The sequence below is a fragment of the Canis lupus genome, chromosome X (assembly GCF_003254725.2).
Source record: "Canis lupus dingo isolate Sandy chromosome X, ASM325472v2, whole genome shotgun sequence".
Lineage (NCBI taxonomy): Eukaryota > Metazoa > Chordata > Mammalia > Carnivora > Canidae > Canis > Canis lupus.
The window spans coordinates 54,157,781-54,179,430 of NC_064281.1; the positions used below are offsets into that span (position 1 = coordinate 54,157,781).

The 21,650-nt window shown below is 38.3% G+C and overlaps 1 protein-coding gene across 5 annotated transcripts in view; it reads left to right on the forward strand.

Moving 5' to 3' along the window:
- Positions 1-21,650, forward strand: part of EDA (ectodysplasin A) — a 435,453-nt gene that overhangs the window by 179,227 nt on the left and 234,576 nt on the right. The gene's annotated exons all lie outside the window — the stretch shown is intronic.

Consider the following 21,650-nt stretch of genomic DNA (forward strand, 5'->3'; position numbering starts at 1 on the left):
TTCCTGGAGGATTTGTTAATTGAGGTGTCCCAGTGATAGAGTTCTATCTCAAATATATTGTAAGAAATCACAGGCCTAGGGAGCAAGCCAATAAAGCACATGATACCTGGCTTCTCTGTTGTCAATTAACTGGTGAAAAGACCTTTGAAGCCAACCCAGGACTGGGAGAGCTTGACAACATATCTAGAATATAACCTGTCTAAACTCTCAAACTATTACAGGAGCGAAACAACATGTATATACACCCTCAAAATGAAAACAGGTTTGAGTGACTGATATGGGTTATTTTAACTTCCCTTACTTGTACTGCAAAATTATTCCTTGTATAGAATGAAATAAGGCTACACCAACAAATTATTTTCTGTGGATTATTTACCAGGTCACAGAAATAGTTCTATAATTCAGAATTTAAATCTTGCTTTGATAGGCATAAAATATAAATGTACCTATAGATCAATAAAGAATTATAGAATAAGGAATTAACATCATTATGTGTCAGAAATAAGTTAAAATTAAACAGTGGGGTTGGGGTTGAACACACTATAGTCATTGGAGTTAAAAGTTTAAGCAAAGCAGTTCTCATTGGATGAAATAGGGATGGCTTCTGGAGAAGCTGAAAATTTATAACATTCTGGAATCTCAGAAGAGAGTTTTGGTGAGCCACTGGGGTGTATACAACCCAATCTTGTTTCTTAGCAGAACCAAAGATGGCAGCAGAATGACCAAATAGAAGGATTTGTGAAATTAACAAGGATATTGTGTGAAAAAGTCATCTCAGATTCCATGGGGGCCAATTTTTCAAATGAATGCTCTAAACTAGCTATCTCTATTTCCTCTCTACCTTCTTTTTTTTTTAATTTTTATTTATTTATGATAGTCACACAGAGAGAGAGAGAGGCAGAGACATAGGCAGAGGGAGAAGCAGGCTCCATGCACCGGGAGCCTGACGTGGGATTCGATCCCGGGTCTCCAGGATCGCGCCCTGGGCCAAAGGCAGGCGCCAAACCGCTGCGCCACCCAGGGATCCCTCCTCTCTACCTTCTTCCTTGATATTTTATAGTATAGCATCCATCCACTGTCACCATTCTATTACAACCAGTGTCAATGTAATCTCAGGCTACATTCTGAAACCTACTGGATTTTACTCAGTCCTTATGCTTCATGATCTCTTTGCCATAGTTAATGCAACTTCTACAAAACTAATTGTCTTGGTGATATTGTGCTGAGCTTTCCTTCTGCTTTTAAAAAATATATATTTCTTCTGTATCCCTCCGTATCTCTTTTCTCCTCTTTTTCTGTATTCATTCTCTTATACGGCCATCCACCTTTCAGTTTGTAGTTATATAGTCTTTTGTCATAACTTCAGAAAGTAGACAGATGATTTGTTACCATAGTTAAACATACCAAGCAGCTGATGGCACAGCTTTCCCAAATGAAGAGGTAGAAATCAAGTCAGATAAGTGCTTTGTATTTTGCTAAGTGTTAAAATAATGTATTAATGTTGGATCTAAATTGAACATGTTTCTGATACCCAGACCTGTTTTAGAGCCCTTTAAAAGATAATTTTCCAGGTTTATTCTATTATCACATTTTGATCATCCTGAGCATTTTTGCTTATCAGTGGTGTGGCTGCTTGACTAAGTTATCTAATCCTTAATGTATCTTAATAGCTCTAATGAGTGAGTATTCAAATGAATTTGGTGAATGAAAAAGTATTTTTAAAAAAGCCTAGTAAGTCAATATGACCTGCACCATGAGAAAGCATTTTATGTCTTCTTTTGTCAGGAAGTGTGTGTGTGTGTGTGTGTGTGTGTGTGAGAGAGAGAGAGAGAGACAGACAGACAGACAGAGACAGAGAGTTCAGATTCTACTTTTGCCCATTAAGTTGCTTAGCTTTATAATTTATTTAATCCTAGTTCTGTTGATAGCACATTAATCAAGAAAGAATATTCAGTGTGAGAGCAACTCAATGACTGAAAATAGCCTGCTGCCAGGAGTTCCTTAATATATGTAGCATACTTTCTATATTTAGTACGGATATTTATGCTCACAAGTATAGCAGAACAAAGGATGAGTCACCTGGCAACCAACTTTTGTTGTTGTTCTCAATTTTGTGTTATATTATAAAATTATATGTTTAACATGAACCAGTATCTGACTCTTCTTGGAGTAAGTGGAGCAAAACTTCTAGATGGTTTGCTCCACACTATGATATTTAAACATACCACTAGTACCAGCTGTTCACCTGTATTCCAAAGTGCCTTATAGAATTTCTTGGATGATTTGTCAATTTTGGCAGCCAATAAATTTCTTGTTACTCATTTTTGGTTTACTTAGCAAATGCTCTAAAATTCAGCAAATGAAGTAGGGTGATAAGTGAATTAGAGTGTTTTGCTTTTCTTTTTCTTTTTCTTTCTTTTTTTTTTCTTTTCATTTGAATAAAATATTGCCCTTTGAAGGGCATATACGCTTATACTTAATTTATGACAGGGAAGATGTACCTCATTTAAGCTTCTTCAATTTTTGTTATGGAAATTTTAAACATGTACACATAATAGTACAATGGCCACCCTATGTATGTATATACATCATAAAGCTTCAACAAGTATCAGCCCATGATAATTTTTTAAAAGAAAATTTGCATTTACAAAATTGGGAAATTAATTATGGATTCTCTATTTACTCTAGGAACTTGATAGAATTTAGAAAAAATTTGGAAAGTCCTGGAGATTAAAAATAATAGCATTTAAGTATTTGCCTATTGGTCCATGCCCTTTTTAAATGCTTTACTTATATAAGGTACTTAATTCTCAAAAAACCCCATATTACAATTTTACAGGTAAAAAAATCATCTGAGGCACAGAAAGATAATGTGTCTAAGGTACCCTACTTGTGACAGAATTGGGGTTTGACCTCAGGAAACCTGGCTGAAGAAATCTATGTTCTCTGCCACAAAAGGGAGAATACAGAGAAGATAAATGTGAAATCCAATTGAAGGAGAGTCAGAAATGAAGGCTGTATTCTATGAAATTATAATGTATGCCAATAGGCAAATTATACTTTTATAAAAATTTGATTAAGTCAACTTTTTAGGGCTCTACCTGGTTCACAAAGGCATACCTGTAGATTGAAGGGGAACCCAATTAAGATGGCAGAAGTCATCTAATAGGAATTTTATTTTTGTAGTCTGCATTCTATCATGTTGTATCATCTTTATTAGTGATACTTTTGGCTATAAGAAACAGAAAATCCTCTCCACGTGGCCTTAACAAAATAAAGTATCTTTACATATATCTTGATAAGGGGCTCATTATTTATACTGTACCTCCTGTATTTTTTTACTCAACAAATATTTATTGACTGCTTTTCACTCAGAAATGTGTGAGTTGAAATCTGAAGGATGATGAATAGTAGTTAACCAAGCAAACAAAGCAGTTACTAGGAGAGATTTTGGACAGAAAAAATGCTCTGTGCCAAGACTCAGCATAAAAAAGCATGTTATTCAAGGGTCTTAAAGAAGACTGGTGTGGCAAGTACAGAGCGTAAAGGGAAGACTGATTTTTTTTTTTTTAAGAATTAGGTTTGAGATGTAGGCAGAGGTCAGACTGCAGGGCATTGTAGGCCATAGTGAGGGTTTTAGCCTTTAGCCTAAAGGTTAAAGTGATCAGAAGCTATTTAAAGGCTTTAAGTAGGGGATACTGTGATCAGCTTCACATTAGAATTTTTAAAACTTTTTATTCATAAATAATTTAGACTAATAAGTTTCAAAAACAGGACAAGGAGTTTCAGAATACCCTTTACAAATATTACCCCGATGATAAAATCTGAAATAACCATAACACAATTATCAAAACCAGGAAAGTAACACTGGTAAATACTAATAACTAAAGTACAGACATGTTTTGTATTTCACCAGTTAGTTATAAGTGTTTAAGAGATCCTTCTGACTGCAGTGTAGAAAATGCTTTCAAAAAGTAAAGTGTATATGGGGAGACCAGTGAAGAAGCAAACGAAATTGGTGAGGTGAGATGATGTTAGCTCAGAATAGGGTGTTGGCAATGAAGATGTTGAAAATTAGCTTTACCAGATATTTAGGAGATAAAATAAACAAGACTACATGATTCATTTTATAGGATGTTGCAGGGGGGAAGTTAAGGATAACTTCTAGGTCTCTGGATTGGGGAGCTGGATAAAAGGTGGTACAATTCACTGAGATAAGGACTAGATTTATAGGGAGGGGGAAGTCAGAAGCTGGCCCTTGGATAGACAGAACTGCTCAGTAGGAAGTTGAATGTTCTGAAGCTCGGAAGAGGGGCTATGTAGTATTCTACAATATGAATGTACCATGACATACTTAGTAACTGTATCTTATTAGATATCAGAATTGTTTCCAAGTTTTTTCTTCTACAAACAGTGCTACAGTAAACATAATTGTAGCTAAACCTTTGTGTATGTCCTTAATAATTTCCTCAGGATAAACTTTCAGAAGAACAATTTTTGGGCTAAAGAACATGTACATTTTATTATTAATACTAATCATTAAAAATAGATACCTCATTAGCAATTTTTAAGCTAGAGTACTTAATGTGAGAAGGTATTGACAAGTTCTGGTAGACTGTAATATTGCTTCTAAGCAACAAGAGACATCATAACACCTCAAATAAGTGTCTGTGGAATAAGTGGGTAGTCAGGCATGGGACAAAATTCAGTATTTTAAGAGTGGCTAGAGGCTGATCAATAACAGAAAGGAACTGAGACTGTGGGAATTTGGGAAGATGATGGAGTAGGAGGACTCTGAGCTCTGCATTTACAAGTAGATATCATCCATATCAAAGTAAATAAAGCAGAGTGATCCAACAACTGACAGAACAAACTGCCACAACTACCTGTGGAGAAAAATCTGCATCTGAAAGGTTAGGAAGTTCAGAAAGGTGGAAGGAAGCTACCCACAGGAGGGAAGGAGCTGCACAAATGGACAGGGCAAAGAAATGGGCCCTTTCACCAGGGAGCTCACATGAGGAAGATTAATCCCCATAATGTTTGGCTTTGAAAACCAGAGAGGCTAAATTCCATGAGTTCATATAATCAGTGCGACTTGGAGCCTGGAGTAAAAAAGTCAACTGATTGGGTACCGGGTGAGCCCAGAGGGTGAGTGGTATCCACACCCTTAAAGAGACAGCAGCCTGTGTGGAGAGGCAACATAAAAAAAATGCCAGTTTAGTAATGCTTGGAGCAAATAGGAGATATATCTATTCATACTGAATTTGGAACATGTTTGGGGACTTCCCCAAAATGAAGGGAGCTAGCAGGCAGCATTTTCCTACCCCATTGCCTGGTATAAACACAGGGCCACCAACAAGATGTAGCATTACAGACACTTGCTACCTAACCATCTAGCAGTGCACCATACCCATGAATTCTCCTGGGAACTTGTCCACTCCATGCCTGCTAGCCTTGGCCCAGGGTTCAGGGAAAACTTTGACAGTGCCCAGCTACCACCACACACTGCAGCCACTAACCAGATGCTCAGCTGCCACTGGACACCATGTCTAACCACATGCCACCACCCACCACTGCACACTGGGCTCAGCTGCACCAAGTCATCACTACACACAGTGCCCATCCTTTCACACCCTAGCTTCCCTGACATGCAGTCCATTGCTGTCTCAGGGCTTTGGGAGATCTGGGATAGGACTAGTGGCACAGCACAAATTTTGCTAATACCACCCTATTCCCAAGTTCCCTGCCAGGCAAACACCCTCAGAGCTGGCCTGCCTGGGTCCCACTGACATTGTAGAGAGCAAGCTCAGCCCATAACAGGCAGAGTCACTGCAAACAACTGCACTGAAAGGAAAAGTGACTCAGACATAATAACAGGGCAAAAGCAACACACAGGATACTCTCCTGATGTGCCAAGTTCTGGTGAACAAGGAACACACTAACACCTCTTCTTCACAAAGTTACTACTTTCAAAAGCAGAAAACATAGCTGAATTTCATAATAAATAGGAACAGACACAGAGAGGCAGACATGTTGAGGAGACAGAGAAATTTACCCAAATGAAAGAATAGCACAAGGCCATGGCCAGAGAGCAAAATAGATATCAGTAGCATGTCTCATAAAGAATTTAATGCAATGATCAAATATTCTCTGGATTTGAAAAAAAGAGTGAAAGATGTGAGTTAGACTCCTAATAGATAAGTAATAACATAGCAGAGATAAAGGCTCAATAGACAAAATGAAAAACACACTCAATGGAATGAACAGCAGACTAGAAGAAGTAGAAAAACAGAATTATGACCTAGTAGACAGTAATGGGAAGTAATCAAGCTGAACAAAATAGAGGGAAAAAAAGGTATGAGAATAGACTCAGTGGCTCCATCAAACATAATAACATTCATATTCCAGGAGTCCCAGAAAAAGGAGAGAAAGAAAAAGGGGCAGAAAATTTATTTGAAGAGATAATAGCAGAAAATTTACTAATCTGGGGAAGGAAAGAGACATCCAGATCCAAAAGGCACAGAGAACTCCTATCAAAATCAACAAAAGCAGGTCTACAAGAAGACATATTGTAACTAAATTTGTAAAACATAGTGATATACCTTTAAAGCAGCAAGAGATGTCAATAACTGACAGGAGAAAACTCATCGAACTACCAAAAGATTTTTCAGCAGAAACTTTGTAGGACAGAAAGGAGTGACATGATATACTAAGAGTGCTAAATGGGAAAATCTAAAATAATAATAATAATAATATAAAAAATAACTAAATAAAAAATAAATGGGAAAATCTACAGCCAAGAATATGCTATCTAGCAAAGCTGTCATTCAGAATAGAAGGAGAGTGAGTTTCTCAGACAAACATTAAAGCAGTTCATGACCACTAAACCAGTGCTGCAAGAAATATTAAAGGGGACTCCTTGAGTTGAAAGGAGAGACCACAAGTGACAGTATAAACATAGGAAACAACAAAAGCAGTAAAAAAAATATTTCTGTAAAAAAAACAGTCAAGGAACTCACAACAAAAGGCATATGACACCATATGCCTAAAACCTGGGGATGAGAGGAGAAAAGAATGGATTCAAACACAAAGGACTATCAATATAGACTACTATATGCAGAAACCATCACATACAAACATAATGCTAACCGTATATCAAAAACCACTAATAAATACACAAAGAATAAAGAGAAATCCAAATATATCACTAAAGAAAGTCAGCATACCATGAAAGAGAAAGATAAGAAAGAATGTAAGTAAATCTTAAAAAATAAATGCAAAACAAGTAATAAAATGGTGACACATACATACCTATCAACAGAGATTTGAATGTAAACAGCCTAAATGCTCCAATCAAAAGACATAGGGTGATAGAATGGATAAAAACCAAGACCCATCTATCTGCTGCCTACAAGAGACTCACTTTAAAGACACCTGCAGATTGAAAGCAAGAGGATAGAGAAACATCTGTCATGCAAATAGATTCAAAAGAAAGCCTTAATAGCAATACTTACATCAACCAAAGTAGACTTTGTTTTTTTTTGTTTTTTTTTTTATTTATTTTTTTATTTTTTTATTGGTGTTCAATTTACTAACATACAGAATAACACCCAGTGCCCGTCACCCATTCACTCCCACCCCCCGCCCTCCTCCCCTTCTACCACCCCTAGTTCGTTTCCCAGAGTTAGCAGTCTTTACGTTCTGTCTCCCTTTCTGATATTTCCCACACATTTCTTCTCCCTTCCCTTGTTTTCCCTTTCACTATTATTTATATTCCCCAAATGAATGAGAACATATAATGTTTGTCCTTCTCCGACTGACTTACTTCACTCAGCATAATACCCTCCAGTTCCATCCACGTTGAAGCAAATGGTGGGTATTTGTCATTTCTAATAGCTGAGTAATATTCCATTGTATACATAAACCACATCTTCTTTATCCATTCATCTTTCGTTGGACACCGAGGCTCCTTCCACAGTTTGGCTATCGTGGCCATTGCTGCTAGAAACATCGGGGTGCAGGTGTCCCGGCGTTTCATTGCATTTGTATCTTTGGGGTAAATCCCCAACAGTGCAATTGCTGGGTCGTAGGGCAGGTATATTTTTAACTGTTTGAGGAACCTCCACACAGTTTTCCAGAGTGGCTGCACCAGTTCACATTCCCACCAACAGTGTAGGAGGGTTCCCTTTTCTCCGCATCCTCTCCAACATTTGTTGTTTCCTGCCTTGTTAATTTTCCCCATTCTCACTGGTGTGAGGTGGTATCTCATTGTAGTTTTGATTTGTATTTCCCTGATGGCAAGTGATGCAGAGCATTTTCTCATATGCATGTTGGCCATGTCTATGTCTTCCTCTGTGAGATTTCTGTTCATGTCTTTTGCCCATTTCATGATTGGATTGTTTGTTTCTTTGGTGTTGAGTTTAATAAGTTCTTTATAGATCTTGGAAACTAGCCCTTTATCTGATATGTCATTTGCAAATATCTTCTCCCATTCTGTAGGTTGTCTTTGAGTTTTGTTGACTGTATCCTTTGCTGTGCAAAAGCTTCTTATCTTGATGAAGTCCCAATAGTTCATTTTTGCTTTTGTTTCTTTTGCCTTTGTGGATGTATCTTGCAAGAAGTTACTATGGCCGAGTTCAAAAAGGGTGTTGCCTGTGTTCTTCTCTAGGATTTTGATGGAATCTTGTCTCACATTTAGATCTTTCATCCATTTTGAGTTTATCTTTGTGTATGGTGAAAGGGAGTGGTCTAGTTTCATTCTTCTGCATGTGGATGTCCAATTTTCCCAGCACCATTTATTGAAGAGACTGTCTTTCTTCCAATGGATAGTCTTTCCTCCTTTATCGAATATTAGTTGCCCATAAAGTTCAGGGTCCACTTCTGGATTCTCTATTCTGTTCCACTGATCTATGTGTCTGTTTTTGTGCCAGTACCACACTGTCTTGATGACCACAGCTTTGTAGTACAACCTGATATCTGGCATTGTGATGCCCCCAGATATGGTTTTCTTTTTTAAAATTCCCCTGGCTATTCGGGGTCTTTTCTGATTCCACACAAATCTTAAAATAATTTGTTCTAACTCTCTGAAGAAAGTCCATGGTATTTTGATAGGGATTGCATTAAACGTGTATATTGCCCTGGGTAACATTGACATTTTCACAATATTAATTCTGCCAATCCATGAGCATGGAATATTTTTCCATCTCTTTGTGTCTTCCTCAATTTCTTTCAGAAGTGTTCTATAGTTTTGAGGGTATAGATCCTTTACATCTTTGGTGAGGTTTATTCCTAGGTATCTTATGCTTTTGGGTGCAATTGTAAATGGGATTGACTCCTTAATTTCTCTTTCTTCTGTCTCATTGTTAGTGTATAGAAATGCCACTGACTTCTGGGCATTGATTTTGTATCCTGCCACGCTACCGAATTGCTGTATGAGTTCTAGCAATCTTGGGGTGGAGACTTTTGGGTTTTCTATGTAGAGTATCATGTCATCGGCGAAGAGAGAGAGTTTGACTTCTTCTTTGCCAATTTGAATGCCTTTAATGTCTTTTTGTTGTCTGATTGCTGAGGCTAGGACTTCCAGTACTATGTTGAATAGCAGTGGTGAGAGTGGACATCCCTGTCTTGTTCCTGATCTTAGGGGAAAGGCTCCCAGTGCTTCCCCATTGAGAATGATATTTGCTGTGGGCTTTTCATAGATGGCTTTTAAGATGTCGAGGAATGTTCCCTCTATCCCTACACTTTGAAGAGTTTTGATCAGGAATGGATGCTGTATTTTGTCAAATGCTTTCTCTGCATCCAATGAGAGGATCATATGGTTCTTGGTTTTTCTCTTGCTGATATGATGAATCACATTGATTGTTTTACGGGTGTTGAACCAGCCTTGTGTCCCAGGGATAAATCCTACTTGGTCATGGTGAATAATTTTCTTAATGTACTGTTGGATCCTATTGGCCAGTATCTTGTTGAGAATTTTTGCATCCATGTTCATCAGGGATATTGGTCTGTAATTCTCCTTTTTGGCGGGGTCTTTGTCTGGCTTTGGAATTAAGGTGATGCTGGCTTCATAGAACAAATTTGGAAGTACTCCATCTCTTTCTATCTTTCCAAACAGCTTTAGGAGAATAGGTATGATTTCTTCTTTAAACGTTTGATAAAATTCTCCTGGGAAGCCATCTGGCCCTGGACTCTTGTGTCTTGGGAGGTTTTTGATGACTGCTTCAATTTCCTCCCTGGTTATTGGCCTGTTCAGGTTTTCTATTTCTTCCTGTTCCAGTTTTGGTAGTTTGTGGCTTTCCAGGAATGCGTCCATTTCTTCTAGATTGCCTAATTTATTGGCGTAGAGCTGTTCATAATATGTTTTTAAAATCGTTTGTATTTCCTTGGTGTTGGTAGTGATCTCTCCTTTCTCATTCATGATTTTATTAATTTGAGTCTTCTCTCTCTTCTTTTTAATAAGGCTGGCTAATGGTTTATCTATCTTATTAATTCTTTCAAAGAACCAACTCCTGGTTCTGTTGATCTGTTCCACAGTTCTTCTGGTCTCGATTTCGTTGAGTTCTGCTCGAATCTTTATTATCTCCCTTCTTCTCTTGGGTGTAGGATCTATTTGCTGTTTTTTCTCTAGCTCCTTTATGTGTAAGGTTAGCTTTTGTATTTGAGTTCTTTCCAGTTTTTGAATGGATGCTTGTATTGCGATGTATTTCCCCCTTAGGACTGCTTTTGCTGCATCCCAAAGATTTTGAACGGTTGTATCTTCATTCTCATTAGTTTCCATGAATCTTTTTAATTCTTCCTTAATTTCCTGGTTGACCCTTTCATCTTTTAGCAGGATGGTCCTTAACCTCCATGTGTTTGAGGTCCTTCCAAACTTCTTGTTGTGATTTAGTTCTAATTTCAAGGCATTATGGTCCGAGAATATGCAGGGGACAATCCCAATCTTTTGGTATCGGTTCAGACCCGATTTGTGACCCAATATGTGGTCTATTCTGGAGAAAGTTCCATGTGCGCTTGAGAAGAATGTGTATTCAGTTGAGTTTGGATGTAAAGTTCTGTAGATATCTGTGAAATCCATCTGGTCCAGTGTATCATTTAAAGCTCTCGTTTCTTTGGAGATGTTTTGCTTAGAAGACCTATCAAGTATAGAAAGAGCTAGATTGAAGTCACCAAGTATAAGTGTATTATTATCTAAGTATTTCTTCACTTTGGTTAATAATTGATTTATATATTTGGCAGCTCCCACATTCGGAGCATATATATTGAGGATTGTTAAGTCCTCTTGTTGAATAGATCCTTTAAGTATGATATAGTGTCCCTCTTCATCTCTCACTACAGTCTTTGGGGTAAATTTTAGTTTATCTGATATAAGGATGGCTACCCCTGCTTTCTTTTGAGGACCATTCGAATGGTAAATGGTTCTCCAACCTTTTATTTTCAGGCTGTAGGTGTCCTTCTGTCTAAAATGAGTCTCTTGTAGACAGCAAATAGATGGGTCCTGCTTTTTTATCCAGTCTGAAACCCTGCGCCTTTTGATGGGGTCATTAAGCCCGTTCACATTCAGAGTTACTATTGAGAGATATGAGTTTAGTGTCATCATGATATCTATTCAGTCTTTGTTTTTGTGGACTGTTCCACTGAACTTCTTCTTAAAGGGGAATTTTAAGAGGCCCCCTTAAAATTTCTTGCAGAGCTGGTTTGGAGGTCACATATTCTTTTAGTTGCTGCCTGTCTTGGAAGCTCTTTATCTCTCCTTCCATTTTGAATGAGAGCCTTGCTGGATAAAGTATTCTTGGTTGCATGTTCTTCTCCTTTAGGACCCTGAATATATCCTGCCAGCCCTTTCTGGCCTGCCAGGTCTCTGTGGAGAGGTCTGCTGTTACCCTAATACTCCTCCCCATAAAAGTCAGGGATTTCTTGTCTCTTGCTGCTTTAAGGATCTTCTCCTTATCTTTGGAATTTGCAAGCTTCACAATTAAATGTCGAGGTGTTGAACGGTTTTTATTGATTTTAGGGGGGGATCTCTCTATTTCCTGGATCTGAATGCCTGTTTCCCTTCCCAGATTAGGAAAGTTTTCAGCTAGAATTTGTTCAAATACATATTCTGGCCCTCTGTCCCTTTCGGCGCCCTCGGGAACCCCAATTAAACGTAGGTTTTTCTTCCTCAGGCTGTCGTTTATTTCCCTTAATCTATCTTCATGGTCTTTTAATTGTTTGTCTCTTTTTTCCTCAGTTTCCCTCTTTGCTATCAACTTGTCTTCTAGGTCACTCACTCGTTCTTCCACCTCGTTAACTCTCGTCGTTAGGACTTCTAGTTTGGATTGCATCTCATTCAATTGATTTTTAATTTCTGCCTGATTAGCTCTAAATTCTGCAGTCATGAAGTCTCTTGAGTCCTTTATACTTTTTTCTAGAGCCACCAGTAGCTGTATAATAGTGCTTCTGAATTGGCTTTCTGACATTGAATTGTAATCCAGATTTTGTAACTCTGTGGGAGAGAGGACTGTTTCTGATTCTTTCTTTTGAGGTGAGATTTTCCTTCTAGTCATTTTGCTCAGTGCAGAGTGGCCAAAAGCAAGTTGTATTGGGAAAAAGAGAAAAAGAGAGGAGAGAAAGAAGGAAAGAAAAGAGAAAGAGAAAAAAAAAAAAGGGAAGAAAAAGAAAAAAAAAAAAAAAGAAGAAGAAAAAGAGAAAGAAAAAGAAAGGAGAAAAAAAAAGGGGGGGTGGGGGAAGGAAACAAATCAAAAAGCAAAACAAAACAAAAACAAACAAACAAAAAAAGAACCACCGGGGAGTATCTTCTGATTCTGTGTACTTTAAGTCCCTTGGCTTCTCCTGGAAGTTGTCAGTCTAGCTGATGTTCTGGGGGAGGGGCCTGTTGTGCTGATTTTCAGGTGTTAGCAGTTGGGGGAGCTGCTGTGCCCCCGCCTGGTGCAGGGCTCAGTGGGGGTTGTTTACCCCGTGAGGCCGCAGGAGGAACAGCCCCAGTGGCGGGGCAGCTCTGGAAACCTGGATTCAGCTCCGGCAGGAACTCCGTCTGCAGGGCCTGGAGGCTCCGGGGCGGGGCCGCTGATCTGCTCAGCTGGGGCAGGAGCGTCCTTGCTGTCCTGGGCCCTCCCGGCCTCTGCCTGTCCCGGGGGAGGCGGGATCCTGGGCTGTGTCCCGGCGCCCTGTGCTCCGGAGCCTGCGCTGTTGGATTCGCGCTCCCGGGCTGCGCAACCCCCTCCGCGGAGCCGCCGCCCGAGCCCCTCCGAGCTGCTCCTGGAACCGCGCAGCCCCCTCTGCACGGAGCCTCTTCCTCTGCCCGAGCCCGGCCGAGCTGCTCCCGGGGCCGCGCAGCCCCCTCCGCGGAGCCGCCGCCCGAGCCCCTTCAGCTGCTCCGGGTCCCGCCGGGTCCCGCCGTGCGCGCTGCAGCCCTTAGGGAGCTCGGCGCACTCTCCTGCGGACGCCGCAGGTGTCTGTTAGTGTCCCCGGGAGCCCGAGGGCATCCCCGCCCTCCTGGGTCCTGCTCCAACTCCCTGCGAGCCCCTTTCCGCCCGGGAAGGTCGGTGCAGCTCCTGCGTCTCCGGGACGGGGCTCTCCTGTCCTGGGGACACTCGCCCCGGCCTCAGCCCGGCTCCTCGCGGGGCCCCTCCCCCTTGGAGGCCTTTGTTTCTTTACTTCTTTTTCCCCGTCTTCCTACCTTGATAGATGCGCGAACTCTTCTCACTGTCGCATTCCAGCTGGTCTCTCTTTAAATCTCAGGCCGAATTCATAGATTTTCAGGATAATTTGAAGGTTTTCTAGGTAGTTTGGTGGAGACAGGTGATTTGGAGACCCTGCTCTTCCGCCATCTTGCTCCTCCCCCCCGGAAGAGTCCAAAGTAGACTTTGAAACAAGGACTATATCAAGAGACAAAATGGCTATATAATAATAAAGGGAACAATGCAACAAGAAGATAAAACAATTGTAAATATTTATGAACCCCACATACACAGAGCACCTAAATACACAGAACAGTTAATAACAAACATAAAGAAACTAATTGATAAAGATGCAATAACAGGGGACTTTAATTCCCCACTTACATTAATGGATAGATAATCTAAACAGAAAATCAACAGAGAATCAATAACTTTGAATGACACACTTTACTAGATGGATTTAACAGATATATTCAGAACATTTCACCCTAAAATAACAGAATATACATTCTTTACAAGTACACATGGAACATTCTCCAGAATAGATAAAAAATTAGGTTGCAAAATGAGCCTCAACAAATTAAAGATCAAAGTCATACGTTGCATCTATTCTGACCACACGTTGTGAAACTAGAAAAAATCTGGAGAGACCACAAATATGTGGAGTTTAAATAACATGCTACAAAACGGTGAATGAATCAAACAGGAAATAAAAGACGATATTTGTAACACTACATGGAAACAAACCATCATCAAAACACAATAGTCCAAAATATTGGGGATGCTACAAAAGTGGTTCTAAGAGGGAAGTTTATAGCATTCAGGCCTACCTCAAAATGCAAGAAAAGTCCCAAAGAACGTAACCTTACACCTAACGGACCTAGATAATGAACAACAAACAAAACCTAAAACCAGCAGCAGGAACATTAGAGTCAAAATAAATGATATAGAAACCAAAATGCATTAAGTAGATCAGTGAAACCAGGAGCCAATTCTTTGAAAAAATTAAGAAAATTGATAAATCTCTAACCACACTTGTCAATAAAAAAAGAGAAAGGACTCAAATAAGTAAAATCACAAGTGAGAGAGGAAAAATGATGACGAATGCTACAGAAATACAATTAGAATTTTATGAAAAACTATATGGCAACCCATTGGACAATCTAGAAGAAATGGATGCATTCCTAGAATTAAATTAACTACCAAAACTGAAACAGGAAGAAATAGAAAATTTAAACATACTGATAAGCAACAAAAAAATTGAATCAGTAACTTAAATTCCCAACCAGTCCAGGGCCACATGGCTTCACAGGTGAATTCTACCAAACATTTAAAGAAGAGTTAATACCTACCCTTCTCAAACTATTCCAAAAAAACAGAAAAGGAAGAAAAACTTCCAAATTCATTCTATGAGACCAGGATTATCCTGATATCATAACTGGATAAGGATACCACTGGAAAAGAGAACTACAGGCCAATATCCCTGATAAACATAGATGCAGAAATCCTCAATTTACTAACATGCTGAATTCCAACAATACATTAAAAAATTATTCACCATAATCAATTGGTATTTACTCCTGAATTGCAGTGGTGGTTTAATATTCACAAATCAATCAGTATGATACATTGTATCAATAAAAATAGTATAAAAACATCATTTCAATAGACACAGAAAAGGCATTTCACAACATACAACATCCATTCGTTTTTTAAAAAGATTTTTATTTATTTATTCATTAGAGACAGAGAGAGAGGTAGAGACACAGAGGGAGAAGCAGGCTCTTCGCAGGGAATGCGATGTGGGACTCGATCCCATGACTGGGATCAGCCCTGAGCCAAAGGCACTCAACCGTTCAGCCACCCAGGTGTCCCTACAACATCCATTCATGATTAAAACCCTCAACAGGGATCCCTGGGTGGCGCAGCGGTTTGGCACCTGCCTTTGGCCCAGGGCGCGATCCTGGAGACCTGGGATCGAGTCCCACGTCGGGCTCCGGTGCATAGAGCCTGCTTCTCCCTCTGCCTATGTCTCTGACTCTCTCTCTCTCTCTCTCTGTGACTATCATAAAAAAAAAAAACCCTCAACAAAGTAGGTTTAGAGGGAACATACCTCAACATCATAATGGCCATATATGAAAAACCCACAAGTAACATCATCCTCATAGGGAAGAACTAAGATCTTCCCAAAGTTCAGGAATAAGACAAGGATGTCCATTCTCACGACTTCTATTCAACATAGTTTCTCCAAGTCCTAGCCACAGCAACCTGAGAACAAAAAGAAATAAAAGGCATTATAAGAAGTAAATGTTCACTATTTACACATGAGATGATATACTATATAGAAAACCTGAAAGACTCCTAAAGACTGCTAGGACTGATAAATGAAATCAGTAAAGTGGCAGGATACAAAATCAATGTACAGAAATTGGTTGCATTTCTAGACATCAATAATAAATTAGTAGAGAAATTAAGAAAATAACCCCATTTACAATTTCATCACACGTAATAAGATACCTAGAATATACCTAACTAAAGGAGTAAAAGACCTGTGCTCTGAAAACTGAAAAACATTGATAAATGAAATTGAAGACCACACAAGCAAAGAAAAGGCATTCCATGCTCATGGACTGGAAGAACAAATATTATTAAAATGTCTATACTGCCCAAAGCAATCTACACATTTCATGCAATCCCTATCAGAATACCAACAAGTTTTCTCAGAGAAGTAGAATAAACAATTCTAAAATTTGTATGGAACTACAAAAGACCTTCAATAGCCAAACCAATCTTGAAAACAAAATGCAAAGCTAGAGTCATAATTCCAGACTTCAAGTTATATTTCAAATCTGTAGTAATCAAAACAGTATGGTGCTGGAACAAAAATAGACACATTGTTAAATGGAACAGAATAGAAAACCCAGAATTGAACCTATAAATATATGGTCAATTAACCTTCTATAAAGCAGGAAAGAATATCCAATGGGAAAAGGGCAGTTTCTTCAACAAATGGTATGTGGAAAACTGGACCACTTTCTTACAGTATACACAAAAGTAAATTCAAAATGGATGAAAGACCTAAATGTGAGACCTGATATCATAAAAATCCTTGAAGAGAACCCATGCAGTAACCTCTTTGGCATTAGCCATAGCATCTTTTTTCTAGATATGTCTCCTAAGGCAAGGGAAACAAAAACAAAGTATTAGGATTACATCAAAATGAAAAGCTTCTGCATAGTGTAGAAAATTAGGCAAACTGGAAGGCAACTTATGGAGTGGGAGAAGACATTTTTAAGTGACAGATAATGGGTTAATATCCATAATAAAGAACTCAACATCCAAGAAACAAAAAATCCAATAAAAAATGGGCAGAAGACATGAGTAGACATTTCCCCAAAGCAGACATCCAGATGGCCAACAAACACATGAAAAGATGTTCATCATCACTTAGCATCAGGGAAATGCAAATGCAATGAAATATCATCTCACGCCTATCAGAATGGCTAAAACCAACAACACTAGAAAGAACAGGTGTTGGTGAGGATGTGGCAAAAAGGAGCCCACTTGCACTACTAGGGGGAATGTAAACTGGTGCAGCCACTCTGGAAAATAGTATGGAGGTTCTTCAAAAAATTAAAAATATAATTGTCCTATGATTCATGACTTCCATTACTGGATATTTACCAAGGAATGTGACAACACTAAAAGGAAGGGATATATGCACCTTTAGGTTTATTGTAGCATTATTTATAGGGACGATATAGAAACAGTCCAAGTATCCATTGATTGATGAATGGATAAGGTGTGTGTGTGTGTGTACGTACAGTGGAATATTATTCAGCCATAAAAAGGAATGAAATTTTACCATTTGCAACAACATGGATAGAGCTAGAAAGTGATAACACTAATCAAAGTCAGTCAGTCAAAGAGACAACCCAGAAACAGAAAATTATAGAGAAGAAACTGATGGTTACCAGATGGGAGAGGGGGGATGTTGGGTTAAATAGGTGATGGCGATTAAGGAATGCACTTGTTGTGATAAGCACCCAGTGATATATGGAATTGTTGTATCACTGTATTGTACACCTAAAATGAATATAACACTGTATTTTAACTAACTTGAAGTAAAATTTAAAACTTTAAATAAACAAACACATGAAACAAGGAAACTTAAGCCATCAAAGATTCAGTAATTTCTGTTCTTTTAAGATTTTTTTTGGTTGGCTGAAATAATTATGTAAAGCTGATACAGATACTAAGATTTCTGAGATGCATTCATACCAACACTTCTGTTAACATTCTCTGAATTAAATGCTTTTTGTCTTTTTAGCATCTCAAAAAGATAATTCAAAGATGATTTTTAAACTTATTTTAGAATTAATGGTTCTCATACCATGCTTGATAACTAACATCAGTGAATTCTGATGCTTGTAATCATCACTATCTTAACTTATATCATCACTATCCTTACCTAACTTATATCAGTTATAAAGGGTATGCTTTACTAGTATTTCTTTGATATAAAGTAGATATGATTTCTTATTATTTCTTTTGAGTTCTATGACTCAAAGGATCATTGAAATCACAGTTAAAAACACAGTTTACTCTGCTGACAAGGCTGAGGTTATGATTTAATTTGTCTCCACATCTATGAAGTACTATTACAAATGGATGCCAATCAACAGTTCTCTTTCTCTCATGTGGACAAAGCAAAAAGAAACAGGCTTAAAGTATATTGGGAATGTTAAAACAGGCTTAAATTTTATTGAACATGTTAGGTTATGTGTAAGGAAGAAATGCTAACAGGGCTTATTAAATACTTAATCAGTCAACCAAGGGAGATAGCTGAATCTCACTTCTGAGGAAAACCTTATGAAATAGGATGGGCAATCATCTTACATGATGGAGTAGTGGGAATGATGTTCATGTAACTATATGGTCTCTAAAGACTCCTTCCAAACTTTGGATTTTGTAAAAATAATTAAAATCTGTTACCAAAATAAATATGTAATTTTTAATAAAGGGTAGCATAATTTAATAAATTTATAGTAAGTGTTTACCAAATTCTCATAGAAATCTAGAATAACTTGAAGCCTTATTATAATGTTGTCATAGGATCTATGTTATTGATATTGTTATTAAGTTGTAACAGCATTCTAAGAGATGAGGAAACTACGGAACACAGGTTAAATAGCTTGCCTAAGGTCATAATGTGGCACAAGACTAGAACGTACCTCCATTTTTACTCCTAATTCAGAGATTTCTGTCTCATTGCCCTAGTGACCCTGGACTTTCTGTCTTGCAACTGCTTTGAAATAAAGATTTCTTTTAACAAGGACTTTCTGAAACATCCTAATTTCCCTGAGAAATGCCTGGACCAACTTATTTAATGTCAACTTCTGATCTATATCAGAGCTACAAGAAGTGTAGAAGCAACCTTAAATTAAAAAACACTCTGGCTTTCTCTGCCTCTGGAGGGGCCTTTGCAGTTAAGTATAGTCAGCCTCCCCCACTACACTCAAAGGACCCATATCTGCTTTTGCTCACTATTGAATCTCCAGAGAAGATAGTCAAGTATCTGTTAGAATGAGTGAATGTATATGAATTAAATTAACCTTTTTAAGAAAATTATTAATCAGACATGTATTGTGGTACTGGACCACTCACTGTTTTTAAAGTGAGTACATTCTCTCTTTTGTTTTTTCAAAATGCCTTGCCAAGATACATCATTTTTATTTTTTATTTTTTGCCCTCTGTGCTTATAAAAGTGAAACAAAGGTAAACTAAACTAAAAAAACTGTTTTATTTTTTCCCAGTTAAGAGCCTCCATGTTGGTTTGCCTTTATGATAAAGCCAAACTCACTACAACAATTAACAACACATGCTGTTAAACTCCGTATCAACACAAAATGCTTTAATTAAGCAAGCACCTGCCCAGGATGCTGGTTGAAATTATTATTATTATTTTCTAAGATTTTATTTATTTATGAGAGAGAGAGAAAGAGAGAGGCAGAGACAGAGACACAGGCAGAGGGAGAAGCAGGCTTCATACAGGGAGCCCGACCTGGGACTCGATGCCGGGACTCCAGGATCATGCCCTGGGTTGAAGGCAGGTGCTAAACCACTAAGCCACCCAGGGATCCCTGCTGGTTGAAATTAAGCAGCTGTGGTTCCTGCTTAAACTCAAACAATCCTGATCAGGACATGCTATATCTGCAAAGGTAATCAAAACTGTACAAATCACAAATAGGTATCCTAAATTATTTTCACACATATGTTTGACTTAGTATATAGTATGGTCTAATATTAGGAAGGCCCAAAACACAAAAATTTGAATTTTAAGATATACAAACCAAGGTTTAGTTTACAGCATAACTATCATTTATTGAGTAGCTACACTGTGCTAGACATTATGTTGGCGGACTCTGTGTGTTTTTTCTTTTCTAACTTTCACATAAACTCTGTATGATAGACATTATCCTCAATATTCAGACAGAGAAATGATTTGGGAGAAGTCAAGTATTAAAAAAAAAAAAAAACGAAGCAAGTATTTACCCATTACCCATTTGGGAGAAGTCAAGTATTTTACCCATTTGGGAGAAGTCAAGAATTTTAGGCCAGGTTACCTCATTTGATAATGTATGTTTTTTCTATTGTACCATCTACCTTGTGTGATGTAGTAGAGGGAACACTAGAAATGTAATAAAAATATTTGAATTTTAGAACTTACTCTGCCTTGAAGAAGTCACTTAATCACTCTAGACTTTAGTTTTTTCCATGTGTATAATGGAAAGGATAATTATTGTCAATGTGAGGGCATGCTTTTGGGGGCAGTATTTCCAAAATAGTCTTAACTTGTTTTATGAACAAGAGAGAATATATAATATCAACATAGCTAAGGCCCCTATTTTGATGGAAGTGCACGTTTGTTCATCCAACAAATATTGATTGAGTACTTAGAATATGCAAGGTACTGTGCTAAATGCTGGAATGGTGTGGAGAAAAAAAAGATCCTATCTTCACTGAGCTTGTAACAATTTAGGGGGAGATATACATCAGAAATCACCAATAGATGTAAAATTTGCAACCATGTTACATGCTTCAAAAGAGAGAAACATAATGCCATTAAACCATATGATAGCATGCCTTGATTCAGACATGACAGTGATCAAGACTTTCCTGAGGAAGTGATAAGAGTAACATCTGAAGGAAGAGTAAGAGTTAACTAGACTGGGAGGGGACTAGGTAAGAGAGTTCCAAGCACAGGAAATGATATGTGCAAGGTCCTGTGGTAGGAGGAAGCCTGGTGAATTTGGACAAATGAAAGGATTTAAGTATAGCCAGAGTAGAGAGGAAGAGGGAGAGAGTGAAGCAAGATGAGGCCTTAAGGATAGGTAGACCAAACCATGCCAAGACTCATAGGCCATGTTAAGAATGAGGTTAGGTTCTGTTTAAATCCAGCTTCCTTTGGACTTTATGTTTTTATTTTTTTATTTTTTATTTATTTATTTATGATAGTCACAGAGAGAGAGAGAGAGAGAGGCAGAGTCATAGGCAGAGGGAGAAGCAGGCTCCATGCACCGGGAGCCCGACGTGGGATTCGATCCCGGGTCTCCAGGATCGCGCCCTGGGCCAAAGGCAGGCGCCAAACCGCTGCGCCACCCAGGGATCCCTCCTTTGGACTTTATGAAAAAGAAATTATGCAATTTTTATTGTATACTTATGTTTACCCAGTGGTTTTACAGAGAAATCATTTAGTTATATGCCCTCCACACCTCAACCAATTAAGAGTAAACAGTAGTTGGAAATGTGACTGAGTAATGATTAACATGTCGTTGTAAATGAGAACAAGTAAGAAAATTCTATTTAGATAAAGGGAATTAAAATCCATGACACATAGTATTTTAAGAGGATTCAATGCACTAAGGAGGCAAAATATAAAATATGTGTTTTTTGAACAACTGTTATACA